At 33.5% G+C, this 25,909-nt stretch overlaps 1 protein-coding gene across 3 annotated transcripts in view; it reads left to right on the forward strand.

Moving 5' to 3' along the window:
- LOC114328560 (dipeptidyl peptidase 9) overlaps positions 1–25,909 on the forward strand; it is a 149,918-nt gene that overhangs the window by 68,527 nt on the left and 55,482 nt on the right. The window lies entirely within an intron of this gene.

A 25,909-nucleotide genomic window follows, 5' to 3' on the forward strand; every position in this document is an offset into this window, starting at 1 on the left:
CACAGTTGTACTAGAGTCACTTGCGACTAAAAATGTTTACTTTTCAACAAAAAAACACGCTTTTAGGCGGTTTTTTGCAAATCTGTAGCTCATAAAAAAGACGCTTTTATTCTTCAAATTCCAAATCAAATATTTCAACGTGATATTACCAAAAAATGAAGCTCTTTTCGGAGAAATACCCATTACATTTTTTTTTAAGTGTTTACAAAAGCTTTATTATGTTTTATAAAATTTATATACGGGTAGGAAAGACAACGGAACGAATTTTCGAACGTTTAAACATACGACACCCCAGATTTACCAATTTCTGAACAATTGATCCAAAGGCTGGATTCTAACAACGAAACAGTTGTGGATTTTCAAGTTTTCAATAAGAGTCAGAATGAAAAAAACATTAGTGACCTCGAGTATGATGGTTTGGAGAATTTAGCTGGTTATATCTGCATCTGCCATAAATGGACTCCAGTATTCAATCTGAAGATGTTTCAACGTAAATGTAAAAGAAGTTGTTTCAATGTAAAAATGTGTAGAGACACTAACGGTGAAATTCTACATAACAAAAACTCAGTTCTTAATAGATGGACACAACAACAACTGTATAAAAAAGGTGGTGATCATTTGCAGCAATCCATAAATTAATAGTACTGATATGGCAGAATGAACTGGTTCCAGAAGAGTGGCTAAAGGGAATAATATGTTCGTTGCATAAAAAAATGTGATCAACTGGATTGTAAGAACTATAGAGGCATTACTCTTCGGCAATCTATTGTTTGAAAGACTGAAACTGTTCACAAAGGATATTTTTGATCAATATCAATGCGGATTCACTGCTGGAAAGCCAACTATACATCAAATTCAAGCACATAGACAGATTCTAGAAGTCACTAGAATATAACATGGATACCCACCATCTCTTCGTCGACTTCAAAGCAGCTTATAACAGTGTTAAAAGAACTGCATTATATAATACAATGATTGACTTTGGGATCCCACCGAAGTTGGTTAAGTTGACCCAACTAACAATGCAAAATGTAAGCTTGTGGGTTAGAATTCAAGGAGAAAACTCGACATTCTTTGTCATTAATAATGGTCTAAGACATGGGGACGCGCTGGCGTGTCTCCTCTTTAATATTACTCGGAAAAGGTAGTGAGAAAATTAAATATTAGAATGAATGGAACTATTTTTAATAGATCGACGCAAATTCTTGCATTCGCTGACGATATAGTTATAGTGGACAGAAGTATGAGAGACATGGTGAATTTTACAAGACTTGAGGACGCGGCAAGTGAATTAGGACTTTGGTAAACGAGGAAAAAACCAAATATATGTTGGTTTCTAAAAACTCCCGAAATATCGAACAGATAATTCAAATTAACAACCATACCTTTGAGCAAGTCAAGGAATTCACGTATCTTGGGTCGCTAGTAAACTCAATAAACACGACAAGCGACGATATAAAAAGACGCATAGCAATAGCAAACAGAACTCTACACGGTCTCTAGAAACATTTAAAAAATAAAAATATAAAGCGTGCAGTAAAGCTCAATATATACAAAACCTTAATAAGCCGGTTTTGATATATGGGGCTGAAACGTGGACCTTATCTCAAAATGATGAAAGACTTCATGGTATTTTTGAGAGAAAAATTCTTAAAAAGATTTTTGGGGCCGTAAATGAAAATGGGCTATGGCGTCGAAGATACAACATTTAACTGTATCAGTTATACACCGATCCAGATATTTTGAAATTCGTTAGAAGAAAGTGCAGAGACTTAGATGGGCTGGACACATTTCTAGAATGCCATATCACGAATACACTAAGAAATTAACCTTTTCAAAACCAGAGGGCACAAGAAATAGAGGACGACCACGAAAAAGATAGATTGATGATGTAGAAGAAGACCTAAAGATTTTAGGGGTCAGAAGATGGAAGGAAGTTGCCTGGAATCGACAGGAGTGGCGACTTCTTTGCGAGCAGGCCAAGATCCACAACGGATTGTCGAGCAACGTATGATGATGATGATGTTTCAACGTACATGTGGGTTGATCATTTGAGTGAGTGTGGTTTATGTAAACCATCAGACACTTTCTTGTTATATATTGAGCAACTGGAGACAATTTTTCGTTCCACAAATAGTGATTCCATTTTGGTATTTTGTCGATTTAAAGAAATATTACCTTTTAATACTAAAATACCTCGTTATTTAATCGTAAAATGTCAAAATGCTTAAAAATTAAAGAGAAAAAGTTATCCGATAAAATAACCGTTGACCTGCCCAAAAAGGACGCATATGACTGGTACTAGAATTTCACAACTGAGAAAATCGATTTATTTCTGGAAGATAAATAAACATATCGGTTTTATTTTTTCTAAATTTTTTTGCAAATTTTTTTTCAAATTCAACAAATGGAAAATTTTCAAATCGATTTTTATACAAAATGGTGCATCCTACTGACTTAAAATAAGAATACCTTTTAGTACTAGAAAACCTCACAATTTAATAATCCAATGTCAAGAATGCTTAAAAGGTAAATGCAAAAAAGTTATGCGATAAAATAACCGACGCTCTACCCAAAACGAGCGCCTATGACCCGTACTAGAAATTCGTAATTGATGTAATCGATTTATTTCTGGAAGATAAATAAGCGTACCAGTTTTCGTTTTTCTAAATAGAAGTGTTCTGGAGAAGCTCCCTTAGTAGGCATTTTCGGACTAGGAGAATTGGGTTAAATTGGCTTAAAATTATCTGAAGAATCTCCGGTATTCGTTTGTCGGGAGAGTTTCTGGACACTCTGTATATTGAAAAATATTCCCTTGGAATCTTAGTACGTGAACAACATAGTTGGTCCCTTAATTATAAATGATATGCAAAATAGTTTTGTGTTAATAACTCTCAATCAAATTGAACGCGGTTAGCTTTATTTTCGCGGGTCTTTTAAAAGCGATTAAGTTTTTGACATTTTTTGTACAACGAACAGTGGACAAGATATGTGGAGAAAAATTGTAAAAAAATAATACTACAAATAAACAATGTTCCAGAAATTTTTTAGACTTCGACTACTTACCAACGTGTTCTACGTAATTTTTACTAAAAAATACTTAAAATCATCTAACCCCTAAAAATGTCATCAAAACAACCAGACGATTTAGAAGAAGCTATTATCGATTCAAACAAAAGTTGTGTATTTTTAACTCTAATTTTCAACTATTTAATTAAAAATAAAGGTTCCAGTTGAAAATTCAAAGTTGCTACACCCACCGCTTTCGCAGGCAGATTAAGAACCCTGCTATTGCATAAGTATATAAATTTTTAAAAACCATTAAAAAAGCCTCCCTAAGTTTTTTCGATACCACGTCTAGTTCTCGGGATATTTGAGAATCGCCTTTCTTAACAGAGCCCTTTAATTATGTAAATATGCTTATTCAAGCTACAAATAAGCCGAGGGAGAGAACTGACCGTAAAATTAATTTGCGATGTTTCCAAATTTATCGGATCTCGGGTTGTCTTCAAAATGTATATATAGCATATACACATCGGATAGCTCGCGCTGCCCCCTAGAGCAGACTTAGTGGAACTACTGCAATATAAAAATCACCAAAAGGAGTGCAAAATGAGGTCCAGACAAAAATCGATTTCCTTGTACCCCTACCATTGTTACATCGAGATGTCACTATATACACGTGAATACAAGGTGAGATCCAAAATCGGATCTCGCCTTGCAAAACGGATCTCATCTTGTATAGCTTATGATACAAACGGATCTCGCCTTGATATGAAGACATATATATATATATATATATGTCTTCATATCAAGGCGAGATCCGTTTGTATCATAAGCTATACAAGATGAGATCCGTTTTGCAAGGCGAGATCCGATTTTGGATCTCACCTTGTATTCACGTGTATATAGTGACATCTCGATGTAACAATGGTTAGGGTACAAGGAAATCGATTTTTGTCTGGACCTCATTTTGCACCCCTTTTGGTGAATTTTATATTGCAGTGGTTCCACTAAATCCGCTGTAGAGGGCAGCGCGCGCGATCCGCTGTGTATATGGTAAATATATATTTTGCAGACAACTCGAGATCCGGTAAATTTGGAAACATCGCAAATGAATTTCACGGTCAGCTCTCTCACTCGGCTTGTGTCTAGCTTGAATAAGAATGTTTACATTATTTAAGGGCTCTGTCCAGAAAGGCGATTGTCAAATATCTCGAGAATTAGACGGCATATCGAAAAAACTTTGGAATGCTTTTTGAATGGTTTTTCAAAATCTATATACTTATGCAATAGCAGGGTTCTTATTCTGCCTGCGAAAGCGGTGGGTGTAGCAACTTTGAATTTTCAACTGAAACACTTTATTTTTAATTAAATAGTTGAAATTTAGAATTAAAAATACACAACTTTTGTTTGAATCGATAATAGCTTCTTTAATCCAGTCGGAAGAGCTTCAAAATCGTCGTTTTGATGACATTTTTAGGGTTTAGGGGTACCTCAGGTAGTTAGCTTAAAACGTAAGAAATAAATTTGAATAGTTAATGTTTATTGATAAACAAAGCTCCAATTCTATTTTACTTCAACTCATTTTAAGGTTATTTCAATACACTAATCGGTTCTTTTTTCAGTTTTTTGGTAAAACATTGTAACTTATAGACGAAAATTCTTAAAATCGGCTATCTTTCATTTAAATTGTCAATAAATAATTAAATTGAGAAAATATTGGTCAGATTTACATAAATTTTGTTATTCCGTCCATATAGAAACTAAAACAATTGTTACGTAGTTACACTGAGTGTCATAAAAACCGTGTATTTTTACTCATTTCTTTGAGCTATTTCACGTAATATCGAGATATAAGTTGTATTTTTTACATAAGTTATATTAACGTTAAACTGACTTAATTTATAGTTTTATAAGCAACAATTAAGTATAGCGAAATTTATAAAACCTTGTTTAAATTGTTTTACATGCTCTATAATGCGGTTATCTTAAATTTTGTTTTGAATGTTTTTCTTCTTACTGGTAGACAAAAAATGGCAAAATGTGCATTTTTGACATCAAATTGTTGATAACCAACATAGTTACTACTCAAAATATTAAAAAAACTAACCGTCGGTATAACAGGTTGCCTGGAAAACAGATGCAGAACAGTACCATAAATGTTTTAGACTTTTTAACACTTTCTTTAAGTGAAATTTAAAATCATTTACCACCCATGTACACTCATTACGGAATCTGTTACAAGATTTCAGCGATTTCAGCCATTTTTTCAAAATTTATTTGGATTTTCTCTAGTAATCCTTCCAAAAGACAATACATAGATGGTGAATACCTTTTACACCAATTCAAGGAGGGTAATTTATACAGGTACATACCTGGAATTATTATATGGACCGTTCACTCTTGTTAGAGTATAGTTCGGTCAAATATGAGCTCTTTTAATCCATTTCACGCGGTAAATTAGTCCGCTTTTCCTTTAGGTCTTAGTTCATAGGTTGTGATGTTTTTTTGTCCTCTCTACTATCTTCTTCCACTCTCTCCGGTCCTGAATCTTTTCTCTCCAGTTTGCAATTTCCATATTTGATATATCGTCTAGCAGTTGATCTTCCCATCTAATTTTTGGTCTTCCTCTTGGTCTATTTTTTACTGGTTTCCAGTTCATTATCTTCCTGATCAGTTCTTCTACCCCTCTTCTTTGTGTGCCCAAACCATCTGAGGCTTTGTGCTTTAATGAATTTTACTATATCTTCTCCTTTATTTATATTTATTATTTCATGGTTCATCAGCTTTCAATATTCCCCTGTTTCTGTCTTTACTGGGCCATGTATCCTTATAATTTTTCTCTCAATTATTTTTAACTTTTCTTCGTCCTTTTTCGTAAGGCACATTACTTCTGCTCCATAGGCTATCACTGATCTGATTGCTGCTGTGTATATTTTTGATTTTGTTTTTTTTGCTCAGGTTTTTGTCCTTGAGTAGTTGGTGATATTTCCAATATACTCTATTACCTGCTTTAATTCTGTCGTTTATCTCTATACTCCTTCCGTTTTTGCCGTCCACCATCACCCCCAGGTATTTGAAGCAATCTACTCTCTGGAATGTATTTTCACCTATCTTTATTTCTGCTATTCTGTTTACATTGTCTCGTGTGCTTATATAGTCCAGGGCGGATCTGTTTTGAGATGGACGTTGAGAGGTGACTCAAATTTTTTTGCAGAAATTGTTTGAAAATAAATCAAATAATAATATTTGAGTTATCCTCCCTCTCAAAAAGGTCCGGAACATTGTTTAAATAATCAAAATGTCAAGAATTGAAGAAAATATTCGATTTTTTTCTTCGTTTTTTGATTATAACTTTAAAAGTATTCATTTCCGAGAAAAGTTGTACTGACATAAAAGTTGCGTAATTCAATTTACTACAATATGGAATTGGTTAAAAATTAAAAAAATAGTCACCCTAGTTGCAAAATAGCAATAATTGCGAAAAAACCATACAAAAACAAGTATTCGCATTTTACGTTTTTCAACCATTTATGCTACACTTAGGACCTTCATATTTCACCCAAGAAAACTTTATGATACAGTAAAACAATACTGTAAATTTCATTAAGATCGGTTCAATAGATTTTGCAAAATAAATTTTGCAATACAGCTTTCGCAAAAAAAATTCATTTTTTCAAAATGTTACAGGACTGAAAATAAAGCAGATGGCAAGTTGAATTTTTTTTTGCTTATAAAAGTGTACTGTACCTTTCATTTGCAATTTTCAAAATTAAAATCGATTAATTACCACGGCGTCAGAAATTTTTTGAAATAAACAATAATTTTTGGTGCTACGCGCAGGACAGCGGTGTTCGATTCACACAGGTTGATTTCCACCAAAATTTCTTCCAATCTTTATCTAATAAATTATTTTCTTACTCTATATTTTGTTGTATTTTAATTTTTTAATTCCACAAAAATCAAACTAATTTTATTATTGTTTGTGAAATATTGTTTAAACAATTGCATATGTTTAAAAATAATAAACTTTTATTATTTAAGTTAAAATATATGAACAAAGAAAGTTTTTGCTAATAAAAGTGTTATTTCAAAGGATAGAGTATGTGTTTTTATTTTGCAATAAACAAATTTATTTATTTATATCGAAATGTCATAAAAATTAAAATGTATCAATCATTATCAAAGGTCATTGGAATGATCAATCAGAGCAACCTATCCGCTGTCCTGCGCGTAGCACCAATAATTAATGTTTATTTAAAAAAATTCCTGACGCCGTGGTGTTAAGCGATTGTAATTTTGCAAAATTGCAAATGAAAGGTACAGTACACTTCTATATGCAAAACAATTTTTAACTTGGTATCTGCTTTATTTTTAGTCCTGTAACATTTTGAAAAAATGAATTGCTTTTACGAAAGCTGGATTGCAAAATTTATTGAACCGATCTTAATGAAATTTACAATACTGTTTTACTGTATCATAAAATTTTTCAGGGTGAAATATGAAGGTCCTCAGTGTAGCATAAATGGTTGAGAAACGTAAAATGCGAATACTTGTTTTCGTATGTTTTTTTCACAATTATTGCTATTTTACAACAAGGGTGACTATTTTTTAAATTTTTAACTAATTCTATATTGTAGGAAATTTAATTACGCAACTTTTATGTCAGTACAACTTTTCTCGGAAATGAATACTTTTAAAGTTATAATCAAAAAACCAAGAAGAAAATCGAATTTTTCCTTAATTTTTTGACATTTTGATTATTTAAACAATGTTCCGGACCTTTTTGAGAGGGAGGATAACTCAAATATTATTATTTGATTTATTTTCAAGCAATTTCTGCAAAAAAATTTGAGTCACCTCTCAACGTCCAAATGTACTAATATTTTTACAGATGCGTCCTGGTCTAATAAGATATTTTGTTTTATTCTGATTGATTTAGTCCTCTCGTCTTTGCTTCTCTTACCAGGGTTAAAAGTGCCTCTTCTAGTCTTTTTTTATCTCGTGCTACCAGTCCCAGTTCATCTGCATATCCTATGATCTGTGTTGAGCTTTGAATAATTGTCTTTTTCAGCCCTGTGTCCCTAATTACTCCTTCTAGAGCGATATTAAATAGTGTCGTTTGTTGTTGACAGACTGTCTCCTTGTCTTACTTCAAGTTTTATTTTGATGTCACTTGTATCGCCCTCATTTGTTTTAACTTTTGCTGTTGAGTCTTTTATTGTCATTTTAGTTAGTCTTTTTTTCAGCATTTTTTTCATTTCTTTTAATAATTGTTGTCTGTATAAGCTGTTGAAGGCCTGTTGGAAGTCGATGAATAGTATGTGTAATTCTATGTCATGTTCATAGCTTTTTTCAATTGTTTGTGTCAGTACGTGTATTGCATCTATTGTTTATCTTCCTTTGATCTATTGTTCTAAAACCCTGTTGATATGGTCCTATAATTTTTTCTGTGTATTGATTTAGTCGGTTTCTTATAATTGTGGTCAATATCTTATACGTTGTATTTAGTAGCATAATTGGTCTGTAGTTGCAGCACTTAGTTGGATCCCCTTTCTTAAAGATTGGTGCGATGTGTCCGTTTTTCCATTCTATGGGCATGCTTTCGTCCTTCCAAATTGTAACCATTAACTTGTGCATTCGCTTCATGAGCTCCTCTCCGCCGTTGATGATCAGTTCGTTGTTGATTTCATCTGGCCTTGGCGTTTTGTTTACTTTTAGTTGTTTTAATACCTCCATGAATTCCTAATAAGTAGGTGCGACTTCCTCTTCATCTCTGTTATCTCTTATATCCTCATTCTCTGAGTATGCCTTATTGTCGTTTTTGTATAGGTCCGTGAAATGTTTTTCCCAATCTTTTTTGTTTATTTTTGGGACAGATTTTTTGGTACTGTGTTGTTGTTTTATCTATTCGAACAATTTCTTGTTGTCTTTATTATTCGTTTCTAATTCTTGCATTTGTTCAGAGATCCATGTGTTCTTCTTTCTTCTATAGAGTTTCAATGCTTCTTGTTTTTCTTTTCTATATTGGCCCAGTTGTTCCTGTTCGGCACTTTGTAGCCATTTGTTTCTTGCGAGGTGCTTCAGTTGACTTTTTTGGTGACATTCCTCATCAAACCATTCTTTCGATTCTTTGTTTTTTTGGAATCCTATTATTTGTTCTGCTGTCTTTACTATGCTGTTCTTTATGTTTTTCCATTCTCCTTCTATTTCTATGTGCTCGTACTGACCCAATTTCTGTTCCAGTTGTTCTGTATATTGTTGCTTTGTTTCTTGCGTTTTCAGATTGGCTATATTCCATCTCCTCCTTTTTCCTTCCTTATGATTATTTGCTTTGATTATTTTCATCTTAAGTTTTGCTATCAAAAATATGTGGTCAGTGCCTCCATTTGCCCCTCTATATGACCTTACGTCTTGTACTATTTGTGTCCACTTTTTCGAAATTAGAGTATGATTTATTTGGTTTCCATCCATTTTTCCTGGTATCATCCATGTTATTTTGTTTTCTTTTTTATGTTTATGCCCAGTACTAACTATATATGTATTTGTTGCTGCTGCTAGGTTGCAGATTTCTCCTCCATTATCATTTGTAGTTTCATGAATGGTTTCTTTGCCAGCTACATTACGATTATAGTCCTCCTTTCCGATCTTTGCATTGAAATCACCCAATATTATTAATATGTCATTCCTCGGAATATTTTCACAGGTTTCTTCCAGGATGTCTTAGAATTCTGTTTTATCTTCTTGGTTTGCTTCTTCGGTGGGTGCATAGCAATTGACTATCGAGATGTGGGCTTGTTTATTTTCTTATGTAAGATATCCTTTCATTAACTGCTTTGAATTGTATCAGTTTTTCCCTCATTTTTTTGTTCACCATAAATGCCGTACCATTCGTTCCCTGTTTGTTTTCCCCCGAATAATACATGCTAAAGTTTTTCTTCTCAATTTTTCCTTCTTTCTTCCATCGTATTTCCTGTACGGCTAGGATTTCTAGTTGGTATTTTTTCATTTCAAGAGCTATTTCTTGCATCTTACCTGCTGCCAGCATGGTTCTAATATTCCAAGAGCCCATTCTAATGGGTTTTGTTCTTTTCTTCTTATTGAGATTCTTTCTTTATTTTGTGTGCGTTATTTTGTTTTCGTTAACCGTTTGCATTTCCTAGTCTTTTTTTGCCATGTCAATATCATATTTCAGCCGCTGTTCTTCGTTTATTAGTTTTTTAAATTTTCTATCAGCTGTTCTCTCTGTTCGTCCCATATCTAGATTTTGCCATTCACTATTAATTTCTTGTAGCCGATTTTCGTTTGCTTACCTTTGCTTCTTTCGTCCTTTGCTATTTTAGTTATTTCCTTTTGTATTTCTTTTTCTTTCGATGTCCAATCGTTGTTTATATAGATACGATCTTTATGCTGTTTTAGTTTACGTTTCTTGTTTAGGATTTCCATTTTATCCGTGAGGGCTTCTGTTTCTATTGCGCATACTGTTTCTCCTATTTTTTTGCACTTCTTAGTTTTATTTGTATTTGCAACTCTTGGGCTCTGAAATTTTCCATTTCTTCTTTTAATTTTTTATAATCATTTGTTTCTACTTTCAACCCAGTTACGATCAAGCTTTTCTTTTTGCTAAATTTCTCCAGTTGCTCCATTCATTCATGTAGCTGTTTTACTTCTTTTTTTAGTTTTTGTTTCTCTGCTTTTACACCCATTAACTCTTTATTGATTTTTTGTTATTCTTTCCCTATTTGTTTTATTTCCTGAAGCATTTCATCGTTTTTATTCATTAGCTCTTTCATTATTGTAATCATAACATTTTCCATGTCTTCCTTGTTTTCGTTGCCTGCTTTGCTTGGTGACCGTTTTTTAATTTTACTTCTATTAAAACAATCATCCAAGTTTTCTCTTTTGCGTTTCGTTTCATCATCGGTTTCACTTCCTGTGACATTTTTTCCATTTTCTAGGAGTGCAGCGCTAAATACCTGGAATACCGATATTAGATTATCAACAATACTTAAAAAATGAAAGTTACCAATTCACCGGTAGTTAATGCGTTATTTAAAAATTACCTGCGCACCAGAGTTGCCAGTTGGTCTGTAATTAGGATGGGGATTAAAATAGATACGAATTCACCGGGACCCGGAAATATGCACGCCCTGATATTCTAGTTACGTAAGCTCGTCCGATTGGCGCATGACGTTAACAACAGAGTAAAGCATAGTCCCGTCTATGCGTTCGTAATACGAACGCGAATGAAATTTGAGAATAGTACAAATGAATGAATTATGACTAAAAGAAACTAAGCGATTTTTATAGTTTAGAGGAAAATTATTAAACTATTTACTTTTATTTAAATTGATTTTCAGTTATTTGTAAAGTTCCCAGTTTCTTGATTATATTGGTATCCGAAAAATAGAAATATTCATATAATCGATATCTACTAAAATTATTATATTTCGTTAGTTGGCAAAAATTGATTCGTGGCCTACACATTAGTAAATATAATTTTTACCAAGGGGAAGAAAAGCCTCAAAATAAAACCATAAATTTAATGGATTGATAAAAAAACAAAATTTTTTACTTTTTAAATAATGTATTTCATCAGATTTAAGTAAGAGGCTTGGAAAAGACAAAAATAAGTTTTAAAGTTTTCATGCCATGCACTTTATTTAAATTTTGTGCATGTGAAATAGACGTACATACAGCAACTATGTAGCAGTTTTCATAATTTTTCTTTTACGCAATGTCAGGTTGTTAAGAGACTTGTTTAATTCTTTAATTCGGAAGTACATCCGAGACCTAAAAAATAACTTGTTCGCTTTGTTAGAACAGTCTACAGTTACACTTTTAGACATAAGGTTTTCTAAATAATTTTTAGTTACCAAAATGGAATCACCAATTATGTGGAAGGAAAAATTGTCTCCAGTTACTTAATATATGACAAGAGAGTGTCTGATGGTTTACATAAACCACACTTACTCAAATGATCAACCCACGTGTACGTTGAAACATCTTCGGATTGAATACTGGAGTCCTTCAATTTATGGCAGATATAACCAGCCAAATTCTCCAAACCATCATACTCGAGGTCACTAATGTTTTTTCATTCTAACTCTCATTGAAAACTTGAAAATCCACAACTGTTTCGTTGTTAGAATCCAGCCTTTGGATCAATTGTCCAGAAATTGGTAAATCTGGGATGTCGTCTGTTTAAACGTTCGAAAATTCGTTCCGTTGTCTCTCCTACCCGTATATAACTTTTATAAAATAAAATAAAGCTTTTTGTTAACACTTTAAAAAAATTTTAATGGGTTTTCCCCGAAAAGAGCTTCATTTTTTGGTACTATGTATCACGTTAAAATATTTGATTTGGAATTTGAAGGATAAGATCGTCTTTTTTATGAGCTACAAATTTACTTTTACTGGTTCTATAGACTAAGAATATACCATTTTTTCGTTTTTTATATGCTACATTTTTTCCAAGAATATTTTTTCGATATAATACTTACTTTTTGAGTATTTGCGAAAAACCGCCGAAAAACGTGTTTTTTTTTTGTTGAAAAGTAAATATTTTTAGTCGCAAGTGACTCTAGTACCTACTACTAAATTAACCTAGTACCTAAGTTAAAAAAAAACTCTATAGAACAAAAGTTGCTTAAACTTAGTCAGATCTGTTTCCGGACTTATTTTAAACATATATTTTTTCACCCTCCAAGTAAAAGCAATCAACGGCACAAATTCAACTTTGAAGTGGGGGATGGGTAGAATCTAAATCCAAATTTTCATGCAATTAGGAGTTGACCCTGAAAATTATGTGTGTTTCTTTTTATCTTTTAAATCATTTTACTTAAAATCATTTTTTAACTATCAAATAATAATTACATATTGAGTTATTTTATTTTTTAAACTTTAATAATATTTATAAAAAATTTTACTTTCTTGTAATGTATTTTTAAAACAAGCAATCATTTAAATAATTATTTTGTAACAATTTGTATTATTTAAGAATATAATAATTACATTTTGGTTTCGTAGTAAGTGTTTTTTAAGAATATTAATGTATAGTTTTAAAATATTGTATTGCAAATAATTATCATTATTAAATGGTTATTATTTGTCAAGTATTCTTTTTCTTTTTTCACACCCTTATGTATGTAATAAAACTAAGGGACTTTCTGAAAGGTCAATCGTAAACTTTAAAGACACAAAAGAAGCGATACTTAAAAGTTACGCCCATTATATATCTTTATATCGTGGGAAATATACAATACAACACGAGCTCCAACCGCTCGACTAATACTCTTTAGAGCTGGCATCAGTGTGTGATCTCGCGTTGAACGGTAAATATCTAAAATTTCGTATATAAGTCCTCCCCTTTACTTTTCAGCGACGGATCTCGTTTCGCTGTAAATTTATCAGAAAAATTTAAGTACAAAAATCTTTTCCCCTCTAAGTGTGCCATGATTAATATGTTAATTATAAAGATACTTATGAACAATATACTCCAATAATTAATTTCCTATTGGTGGATCTCGGGTTGTCCTCGATTTAGTCGGATCTCGCCTTGATATGAAGACGTATATATATATATATATATATATATATATATATATATATATATATATATATATATATATATATATATATATAGTACCTACCTAGTATAGATATATACCTTCATAAAAGAATATTCTTTTAGTTTTGAAAATGTATATATACAGAATGTCCCGTTTTTATATTTCATTTGAAATTTACTTTGAACATAATATTATTATTACAGTTTTGTAGGGATTTTTAAATAATTAAAAATTACCTATTTTTAATGTATCAAATAAATTTTAATTTTTTGAAATTACAGTGTTAATATCATGCTCAAACAAATGTTTATTTACTGTGTGTCAGAAGTGGATGTTTCATCTGCAAGTTCCCGGTTAACATCAGGCTCTTCCAAGAAATGTATTACTTCAGCAGGATATTTACTAAATTCCTTGGGGATTAGTTTTCTTAAGTTAGAAATATAGGGATCTGAGGATATCAAAAGGCGATGGAAAACATCCTCCATATTTTTCTGTCTAGAAAATTTTCTAGAGAAGCTCTCTCGATACCTTTTAATATCCTTGTTGCGTGCTTCTTGGGCTTCCTCTCCAAGTTGGCCAATCGGTAAAATGGCATATGAAATAATTTCAGCACTATGAATCAATATTTTGTGAACTGTGGTTGGCATATTATACCAGGGATACAGTTCCGTAAATCTTGTAGCAGTGTCCAGACAGTAAATTTTAAATGGTTCTACTTTTATCTTGTGCCCAGAAGAAATTGTTGCTAAAATCACTTTAAAACGGGAAATAAGATCCTTGTTGACCCCAGTGATTTTTGAAGAAGTTTCAGGATCACCAAAAAATCGTCGAGCAGTATTGCCATCATTTGAGCTGCCATATCCTGGTTTTGGTTTATCAACCAATAAACCCATTTCCTGTCTAAATGCTTCTTGAATCTTTTTCTTATTTTCAGCAACCTTTTGTTTATCTTCTTTGCCACGAGCTTGCCATTTACGAATGACAAGTTTGTAAGCCAAATGGAGAATACACTCGAAGAAGCGAATCCAAGCATGTAACGAGGATAATCCAAATTGTAGATGTTCTTTATTTATTACTTGAGTTTTCATAACTAACTCAATGTTATTAAAATTTTTTGATGAAAGACCACACAAATAGCACTTTTGTGTTGATGAGTTTTCAGATACTGCATTGCACACCTTCCCATCTATCATTGTAAATACTAGTTCATGGTTAACAATTATCTTACAGTTGTTGATCGTAACTGATGTGGGTTGTAGCCGCGATATTTGGTTTTCAATATATTTCACTTCTTGAATTGTAGAGTATGTCGTTTCATGAAGAAATTGCACGCGGATTGGCCTACAGTATCTTGGAGATGATGGACGAGGGTTGTGCCATAAAACAACATTTCCTTTTATTTTAGGATTACCTGATATTAATTGTATAGGAACAATAGAAGTGAGAAAAATATTACTATCAGATACATTGGGATCTGAAAATTTTTGCTTGTATTCACTCATACCAGAACTTCCATCACAACCCCATTTTGTGATAAGGTAAAGGGTTTTCAATACCTTAGGCTTCAAATATTCAGTAACTTCCTCAATACTAAGAAATAGTCGAGACACTGTATGATCTAATAAGTTTTGCAAAGAAACTTCAGCAACGGATTCAGTGATATGTAGATTATCAGGATAGCACTTAGTTTTGGCTGATATAATTGCCTCATAATTGGGGTACATATTACTGTTGTGCTCTCTGGCGGTATTTCTAATGAGGTTATACTGAGATTTTGTTAATTTCCCCTCAACCACCATCGATAACGCCTCATCTGAAGTCAATATTTTAATGTTTTGTTTAGCATTACTGTAAGCTTCTTTATATTTCTTTGCCCGAGTTGGACTAGTAAAAGCAATATCTTTCATTACAATTGCTGTATCTACCTCACCTTTAGCTCTAAACTGCATTTGGGCTGCATATGTTAGTTCTTGGGAACTCAATTTGGAACGAACATTTTCTGTTTTCCTTCTTTTTGATCGTTCACTTGATGAAGAAAAATCTAGCTGTGGTCTCCCATGAGAAGTTTTACTGATATTCGCAGAGAATTCCAGAGTAGTTTCTAGCCAAGTTTGATTTTTTTTACAGAATCTCTGATAAGATCTCGATGATAAATCCCACTTAGTTTTATACTGCTTAATAAAATTTTCCAATTTTTTCATCGAATCTTCAGATAGTTCGTCACTTTTCATGGATATATTCACTTTTTGGCACAGGTAATCATATTTGCCTTTAAAACTTTTAAATGGACAATTTCTTAGAAATTCAACCATTTCATTTCTGGTAAAAACAATATGCGTCATTTTAAACCTGCAATAAATAATTATAATTAATCGGATCCATTTACAAAAAATTAGATGTATTAAAAGTTGACCTAGCAATTTTTGGGTTCTTAATACAAAGTTTCGTTTATGCATGTAATTTTTTAAAAAAGTCTCACACGACCAAAATTATTAAAAAATAATATACATAAGAATGCAAACAGATAGGCCTATACATAACGGAAAATGACTGAAAGATTAAGAAAAAGAAGAAGAAAGCAAAAAAAAACTAAAAAAAAACGGCGGCTCTTGTTTAAAAAGAACTGTACATTTACTGGATAAGATGCTTCATATTTTGTTCTTACTTTATTAACTAACCATAACATTAAAGTCTCTTAATGTAGAAAGTCTGAAGCATGTTATATTTTTTTTGAATGAAAAATTCCGCTAAGGTTGCAACTTGCTGCTGCTGCAGATGATTTTGTTGGGGATTATTTATATACATATTGAACTATTTATTACGCAAAAAATCTTTTCTGACCAAGGCTGACTTTTTTACTTTTCCCTTTTTAAAACTTGGAAAACAGAAAAATATTGAAAATTCTTGCCACTATTTTGTAAATACGTTGTAAATAAAGTTTACTTTAGGAAAAAAAATCTAAAAAGTATATTAAAATACTCCACTTACCCCCAGAAATAGTATCCACTATAAAATAACAAAATAATACACGTCTATAGTTTTAAATAAAATCCGAACAATACCTCAATTGTATAACACACTTAAATTTTATTCGGTCCGTTGTCGTTCAATCCCAACTTTGCACTAATGTAAATATGTGAACTGCTTTTATTGTTCTACCGTAACGGCCGTTTATGATACTCAGAAACCTACTAAACAAGGTTCATATAAAATTTCCGGGAATATATAAACTTAAATTTTTGCATTTTGGCCAGGTTTTCGGCGAAATTCACCACTGTGCGGCGATAGAATGTATTTTGAGTTAAATAAATTGCATACATTCTTCTTTTTTCGTCAATTAATTTAATTCAAAAATTATTATTTTGGCCACCCTGTATAAATAATGATATTAATGTTTATATTACTGTATAGAGAATTGAACACCCTTTCAAATGAGGTGCCACACGACCCCTATTCCCATTTAAAAAAATCATCGATTCGTCACCACGCTCAGATGAATGACGTCACTAGTATGAAATATATGCCAAAAAATTGTAATTTGAAAATAAAAATTGACCTGTTTCGGGATTTTTCTCTAAAGTCGTCCTTTTTAGAGAAAATGAATTTATTCCATAATTTAGATCCTCTCTGTATATGTCCTATTAGATGTTCTGATAAGAAACCTCCTTTGTGAAATGAAAAACGTATTTTTCCAGAAAATTCTTTTTTCACGAGACTCATGCGATTTAATAACTTCTTTATGCCGTCCGAATAAAATGAATTCTGGAAGATCAGCAAAATATATGTTTGTTTCGTCAATTATCTCGCTAGACCTATTTCTCTCTTTAATCTCAATTATATTGTTCGGGCTGATTTTTTGAAGATATTCTTCTTTAGCGGCGCATCGATTGACGGTAAAATTTGATTAATCCGCGCGCATGCGCACACCGACAGTATGGTATTAGTCGTTATACGGGCTCTGATTGGGTGTTGAAATTTTGAAATGACTGTCAATAATTGTTCATTATGGAGGTTATCGGTAAACAAAAATATTGTATTATAATTTTAGTTTTTATTGATGTGTGGACAGAAATAAAATCAAATTTATAGTTATAGTGACTTTTTAAATAGTTTTGAAAAGCCGCAGGTACGTAATTCTAAATGTTTCAGTTGGAAATACCTAATAGTTTCAATACCTATCTATTTGGAAAATGTAAACAAAATAATGTAGTTACCTATTAGTAGGTAATGCTTTAATTTACATAATTTGATTACGAACAAATTATTTACATAATTTGATTATGTATCCCGAAATAACCAAAGTACGTGCCTCCTAGCGGCGGGATACGGGCAACAATACATTGGCTTATAGGGCAGTCCTTACAGTAGGGATCCTGGCCTATACAGAAAAATGCAGGCGGGTGTGGGGTAATACTGCACTTTGGTTGCATTGGTGGTGTATTGGCTAAACGTGCAGGGCAGGGTATGGTGCTGATAGAAAAGGCATTCAGGCATCAAATATCCAAAAATCTTTTCAGGCCATAATAATGAAAAGACCTTCTCCAAACGCAGTAAAAACTTATACTGAAATGATGGCATCTCCTGAGGTAAAATGTTCCGGAAGTAAAATGAGCCTCCGTTCGGATCTCCGGGTGAGGACTATCTCAGGGGGAACACCATTGCAGGTTAGAAAAATCAGGATAGGGTCTTGGAATCTTGGTAGTCTTACAGGTAAGAGTCTGGAGTTAGTGGATGCGCTCAAACGAAGAAGAGTTCAAATTGCTTGTATTCAAGAAACTAGGTGGAAAGGACAAAGGGCGAAAGAACTAGGTGAAGGATACAAATTGTGGTATGTAGGGAGTAGTAACACTAGAAATGGAGTTGGTATAATTGCTGATAGTGAAATGAAAGGTAACGTAGTAGAAGTTGTAAGAACGAGTGATAGAATGATGTCAGTGAAATTTGTAATTGATAAAGAGGTATTGAATGTTGTTTGTGTGTATGCTCCCCAAACAGGTCTGGGTGAGAATGAAAGAAGAGCTTTCTATGATCAATTAGGAGACGTACTGAGTGATATTCCAGCAGAGGAGAAAGTTATAATAGGAGGTGATTTCAATGCACATGTGGGCCAAACCAAGACAGGATATGAAACAATACATGGGGGATTAGGCTTTGGAACTAGAAATGAAGCTGGAGATGACATGCTTGAATTAGCAACAGCATTGGATATGGCGATTGTTAACACATTCTTTAAAAAGAGAGAAACTCAACTTATTACCTACAAAAGTGGACAACATCAATCCCAAATAGACTACTTCATGATAAGAAAAGAAGACATACGTGAATGCAAGGACTGCAAGGTAATAGTGAGTGAGACAGTAAGCCAACAACATAAGCTGCTTGTTCTGGACATCGAAGTAAAAAGCGAAACTAAACAAAAATATCGTAGAGGACCACAAAAAATCAAATGGTGGCTGCTGAAAGATGAGAAAGAAGGTCTATTCAGGAGAAGAATAGTAGAAAAAATATGTTGGAACATGAAAGGAAGCCCTAATACAATTTGGAGAAAAATGGCCAGTAGTATTAGAGAGACTGCTATTGAAATACTTGGGAAAACGTCAGGAAAAAAGTTTGAGGATAAAGAGACTTGGTGGTGGTCAAACGAAGTACAAGGAAAAATAAAAGAGAAGAGAAAATTATATAAAAAGTGGCAAGAAACCAGATCCGACACAGATCTTCAAAACTATATGGTGGCGAAAAAGGAAGCGAAAGTAGCAGTAGCAAAAGCCAAAGCAGAAGCGTATTCAAACCTATATGATCAACTTGATACCAGGGAAGGCGAAACGAAGATATATAAAATAGCCAAACAGAGAGCAAGGAAAGCAAAAGATTTTAATCAGATTAGATGTATCCGAGATGAAAATAATAAAATACTAGTTCACGAAAGGGAAGTCAAAAAGAGATGGAGAAAGTACTTTGACAGCTTATTAAATGAAGAATTTGACAGACAGCCTGTAGAGTCAACGGAGACAGTAGCAGCAATGGTCACCAAAATAACCAACGAGGAAGTGGCTCAAGCGCTTCAAAAAATAAAGAAAGGAAAAGCGGTAGGACCAGATGATATTCCTGGGGAAGTATGGAGAGCATTGGGAGAGACAGGAACAAGGTGGCTAGCAGGTCTATTTAATAGAATTATGGAAGTCGGACAAATGCCAGACGAATGGAGAAGCAGTATACTCGTACCTGTTTACAAAAACAAGGGAGATATACAACAATGTACAAACTACAGGGCTATAAAACTGCTTAACCACACCATGAAAATATGGGAAAGAGTAGTTGACAGACGGATACGTGAAGAGACCGAAATATCCGAGAATCAATTTGGCTTTATGCAGGGTAGATCAACAACAGATGCAATTTTCATTATAAGGCAGTTGATGGAAAAATACAGGAGTAAAGAAACAAACGCTCATATGGTATTCATTGATCTTGAGAAAGCATATGATAGAGTTCCTCGAGAGATTCTGTGGTGGGCACTCAATAAGAAAGGAGTCCCTGGTGAATATGTAAAGATTGTGAGGGATATGTATGAGGGAGTAACGACTAGTGTTAGGACAGGTGTGGGAGAGACTGATAAATTTCATGTGAAAGTAGGATTGCACCAAGGCTCTGTGCTTAGTCCGTATTTATTCTCATTAGTTTTGGACCAGATAACAGCGAAACTACAGGGTAACATTCCATGGTGCTTAATGTATGCTGATGATGTCGTGTTAGTAGGAAATAGTGAAAGAGACTTAGAACAAAAACTGGAACAGTGGAGACAAGCTCTGGAGGAAAAAGGTTTAAAACTTAGTAGGACAAAAACAGAGTATTTGGAATGTTCATTTAAAGATGGAGCTACTACAAATAAAATGGTATCTTTGGATGGTGAAATGATTGTGAAAAGCAATAGTTTTAAGTACCTAGGATCGGTATTACAGAGTAATGGAGAAATAGATGGAGATGCATGCAGTAGAATTAGGGCTGGATGGATGAAGTGGAAAGAAGCGAGTGGTGTGTTGTGTGACAGAAAAATTCCAATGAAGCTGAAGGGAAAATTCTATAAAACAGCCATAAGACCGGCTATGATGTACGGAACTGAATGTTGGGCAGTGAAAAAGAAAGAGGAACAACGAATGCATGTGGCGGAAATGAGAATGCTTAGATGGATGAGTGGAGTGACAAAGAAGGATAAAATTAGAAATGAGTATATTAGGGGAAGTCTAGGTGTGGCACCAATTGATGCCAAAATGAGAGAGCATAGGTTAAGATGGTTCGGTCATGTTCAACGTCGAGACGTTAATCACCCAATACGAAGAATAGCTGAAGTGCAGATTCCTGGAAGGAGTAGGAGAGGAAGACCAAAGAAGACCTGGGGGGAGGCGATAAGGCAGGACATGTTGGTAAAGGGGATTAACATTGATATGACCCAAGACAGAATTGTGTGGAGAAATGCAATTAGGGAAGCCGACCCCGCATAGGGATAAGGCAAAGAGAATGATGATGAATTTGATTACGAACAAACTTTCTACAAATCTTCATCTCATATATCGTTTTCTTACTGTATATTTTGTTGTATTTTGTTTCGACAAAAATCAAACTAATAATTTTATTAAATTCATATAAATTTATGGTGTAAACGTTTAGTTTGTGTATATTCCCACATGACGTATACGCGAATGTGGTGCAGTTTGAAATGCCGTCAACTTTCGTACGGCGCGGTAGACGTGAAGTGGGTTCAAGCCCCAAGCAAGTTATTATTTTTTTATTTTTTTTATAGATTTTATGATTGTAAGTATATTATTATATAATTTTTGAAGATATTCTTCTTTTTTGAAAGTGGTAGATAAGAAAGTTAGTTTGATTTTTAAATAAAATAAGTACAAATAACCTTTTAAGTATATTTACTTCGTTTAAATTACCTATTATATAATAGAAGAATATCTTCTTACGTGCGTACAAAGTACACACACATTCTTTTTTTATTTACGAGCATCTCTTTATATTTGGGAACAAGTAATAATCGGAGGGAACCAAATCAGGAGAATAAGCCGGATGAGAATTTGGAACAAAGAATTGTTGCCATTGTCTTAAAGGATCTTATCAATCGGTGCATTTTATTGGAGAAACAACACTTTTTCCACCTGCTTATGGGGCAGTTTCTCACTTCAGTTTGTCCAATTGTGCACCATAATATTGGCTATAGATAGTTTTACCTTTTTCAAGATTGTCAGTTAAAATTATGCCCAATTGACACCAAAAGTCAGACGGGTTTTGCTTCATAAGGTACAAACACTTCTGAGAAGCGGTCACACGATCATGTTTTTGGTCAATGGTCAGCAAACGCGACTCGTCGGCAGGATAATTTTTTGTTATTCAAAACTTCGTTCAAAATATGAGTTTGCCTTTATTAATTCCTGTGGCCTCTGACACTTCGCGAACCTTCACTTTACGATCAACCAGAATTATTTCGTGGGCTTTCTTCACATTTTCTGGTGTAATTGCATCGTTTGGTCATCCAGTACGTGGTTCATCAAATGTATATATACGGCCATTGGACACTCTAGTCTGAAGGAGCATTAGTCCCATAAAATTTTTCTAGATCTCATTCTATCTGTCCTAGAAGTTACGGTCTTTCCAAAGGTAATAAAGAAAACTTAGCCCTTTGTTTCATTGTCCTGATCATGAACTCATCAACGTATAACCTCATAAAATACTTATCGTACCTGTAACCGCAATTCCACACCTTTTGTTAGCTGATTTTTGGTCGGTTTGGTCGGAAGTTATTTTGGTGTTTTGTGTCGTTCCTATTCATCTATATTCCTATCTCAAATTTCTTTATAACAGTTTTTGGTTCTGGCTGATCTTGCAGATATATGGCTTTCACATTGTTTCTGAGTATTTTTAGTGAATGAAGCCGTTGATATTATTCTCTCCGAGTAGGTTGCGTACTTGAGTTACCGTGACGAACAATCTTCAAAAGCTAAACGATGAAATGGATACACATATAGGGCATCTAAAAAAGGTACCTTAAACTCGAAAGATGGTTAGGTAATTTTAATTCTGGCTGTGGAGTCCTCCTAGTTCATTTAACATTTTTAATGCTTCAAACGTATCATCTTGTCTTTATCTTCCATAACAATATTTGTCTTATCTTTTTAAGTTATAAAAAACATGTCTTTATTTTTATTCTTCTTCTTAAGGTGCCGTCTTCTTTCGAAGGTTGGCGATCATCATGGCTATTTATATTCTGTTTACAACAGCTTCAAAAAGGTGGTTAGACGAACAATTGAACCACTCCTTGAGATTGAGCAACTATGACATTGGTAACTTTATAACGATACGCTTTCCTAAAATCTCTCCTTGTATGATATTCTGCAGAAGATGATATTTGTTCCTCTCAACCCGTGGCAAAGATATTGTAGTTTTTGTATCTTTATTTCATTATTCAGTTCTGTTTCTTTTGAAAGTCTTCGCAAGACTTCTTAATTTGTGACTCTATCTACGTAAAGTCTTCTCAGGATTTGTCTGTAAAGCCACATCTCGAAAACTTACACATGAAAATGCTATTTTTATGTCGACCCTCAAAGTTCTATTGCAAAAAAATGTTTTATTTGCATAAATGAGCTACATTTCAATTCTGATTGTTAGCTATAATTTCAATGTATGGCTCACCTTATTATTTATTCTATGATCTTCACATTAACGTTGCTCTTCTTAGGGATTGCAATGAAAGTAGAAGTCAGCTAATCATCCGGTATTTTTTCTGTGTCATAGACTATTAAAAAGTTTAGTAAGCACGTGTAAATTGTTTTCGTGTAACAACTTTAATAGTTTAATGGGCATTTTGTCAGGACCAGGAGCCATGTTTGGACAAATTCGACCAACCGTTTTCCTCTTGCATTGCGCTCACCAAGTCCTCCAATCAACTCTTGGCATTTCTCTTTACCTACTTTGGCATTTATATCATCCATTGTAATAAGTATTTCATATTTTTTAACATATTTTAGTACTTGTTCAATCAGGCACGTAGCCAGGAAATGTGCTTGAGGGGGGTCCAAACACAACTCAAATTTTGACGCTCTCTGAACTAACTAAAATAAGACTGCTGTTGTTTCGATTCACAACTAAATGATTATTTATTATTTTTATTAGTTCTACTCCTATTCTAAGTATTGCAAATTTTAGAAGCCACGAATGGTGTTATCAGGAGATTAGTTCTGATAAAGTTTTATTTTTAATATTGTTAATATTAAAAGTAAAACTTTCGTTCGTCTTTAGCAGATGCCACCACAGCATCCATATCATCATAGCATATTTCGTTTGTGGGTAGAGGCTGACAGCCAGAATTTTAGTGGTTCAGAGAGAATCAAACTTGTGCTCTCTGAAGAGACTCTAACAAGGGTCGAAACTAATTAGAGCACTCTAAACTAGTTAGAGCGCTTTCTGAACTAACTAAAATAAGACTGCTCTTGTTTCGATTCACAACGAAATGATTATTTATTACAACTCAAATTTTTTGTTAGTAGACGGTAAAATTTTTCAAATGTCACCTAATTTCACCATTGTATCTTTAATATCATTTTAGCGTCTCTGATGATGTTAATCATCACATATAACAGGTACCCCGTCAAAATATCCCCGTCAAAATAGCCCCGTCAAAAAAGCTCCGACTAAATAGCCCCGACATAATATCTCGCACACAAAATAGCTCCAACAAAATAGCCTGCAGACAAAATAGCCGCGGCATAATAGCCCGCCGACAAAATAGCCCCGACAAAATAGCCCGACAAAATAGCCCCGAAAAAAAGCTCCTTTCAGAATTCATCATGAAATAATTCCTTAAAAATACATTTTTTCGGAAATGGTAATTATCCTCTATTCAGATGTTTATCTTAACCACATTAAATAAAAATTGTCTTTTCAGAGAACTCGAGTCCTGTCTTTCCTGCCTCTTGGAAGTTTGAAGATTTAAGTTAAGCGAAAATCAATGTTAATTTATGATATAAACATTTTTTTCTGTTTTCGGGCAACAGTAAAATGCATTTTACATTAAATAAATTAAATACATTCTTCCTTTTTGTCAAATAATTTAAATTAAAAAACAGTTTTTGGACACCTTGTATAAATAATTATGTAATTGTTTATAAGAGGCTGTTTTAGCCGGGGCTATTTTAGCCGGGGCTGTTTTGACCGGGGCTATTTTGTGTGCGATCTATTTTGTCGGGGCTATTTTGTTTGCGGGCTATTTTGTCGAGGCTATTTTGTGTTCGGGCTATTTTGACGGGGCTATTTTGACGGGGCTATTTTGACGGGTCACGCATATAACAGGGTTAAAGTGGAGATTTGCGGGTCACAATGCGAGACAGGAAGATAAAAGATGGAATGCTACAATATAAAACTGGAGGCCGTGATAGAAAAAAGAGGAAGAGGAAGACCTCAGATGCGATGAAAGGACGATATTGTATAAGTTACAGGAACTCACTGAAAAAGCGCAGCCAAGGACAGATTATATGGAAAGATTTGGGGAAGACCTATGTCCAAAGCTGGATAGAAATGGGCTAAAGAAGAAGATGATGATGTTAGAGACTACTATAACGAAATATAGGATTCCAGAGAAAAGAGTACATCTGGTCTTCTATTCAGTTGTCGACCCAGTAATTTTTGGTTATTTTATAAAAAAATGTAGTTACTTGGCTTTAACTCAACATTCCAATGAACGGACCAAAGAGCCAATAAAATGAGTATTTCGTCGTTTCCCATCTTGTTTCCGGGTGAAGTTTTTACTCGATTGATTCTTGAGGATGAACGTTTTACACCGGCCGTTGTGACAGGGATAAATGCCAAAATTGTAAGGAATTTGTAAATTTTTGGAAAAAATCTTTATTACAATGTTCATTACGCGGAGAATTTCGGTATTTGGTTCCAAAGATGATATTGTATTACAGTTATACCATGACATATATTCAGCTTTTATTGCTGTATAAGAGAAGGGCCGTGGGAGTACCTAATAGGCAGACAAATTTTCTAGCAATTTTGCTTTTTCTGTAGAGGCAAATCCAGGTAAAAGAATTTAAAATGTTGATAGAATACTTTTCCTTGTGGTAAATCTGATTTTTAAACTGGATATACATATGCTGAAACGTACACTGAATAAAAACAAATAATCCTAGTAAAAAATAATAATAATTTCATTTACTTTTTCAAAAATAATAATAATAACTTGGGGATAAACTTGCTGCTTTGGTACCAAAGCCGAGACAGTTTTGGGACGGGTCCGGACCCCATGGCTACGTGCCTGTGTTTGATATGTTATT

This window comes from Diabrotica virgifera, chromosome 5 (assembly GCF_917563875.1).
Source record: "Diabrotica virgifera virgifera chromosome 5, PGI_DIABVI_V3a".
Taxonomy (NCBI): Eukaryota; Metazoa; Arthropoda; class Insecta; order Coleoptera; family Chrysomelidae; genus Diabrotica; species Diabrotica virgifera.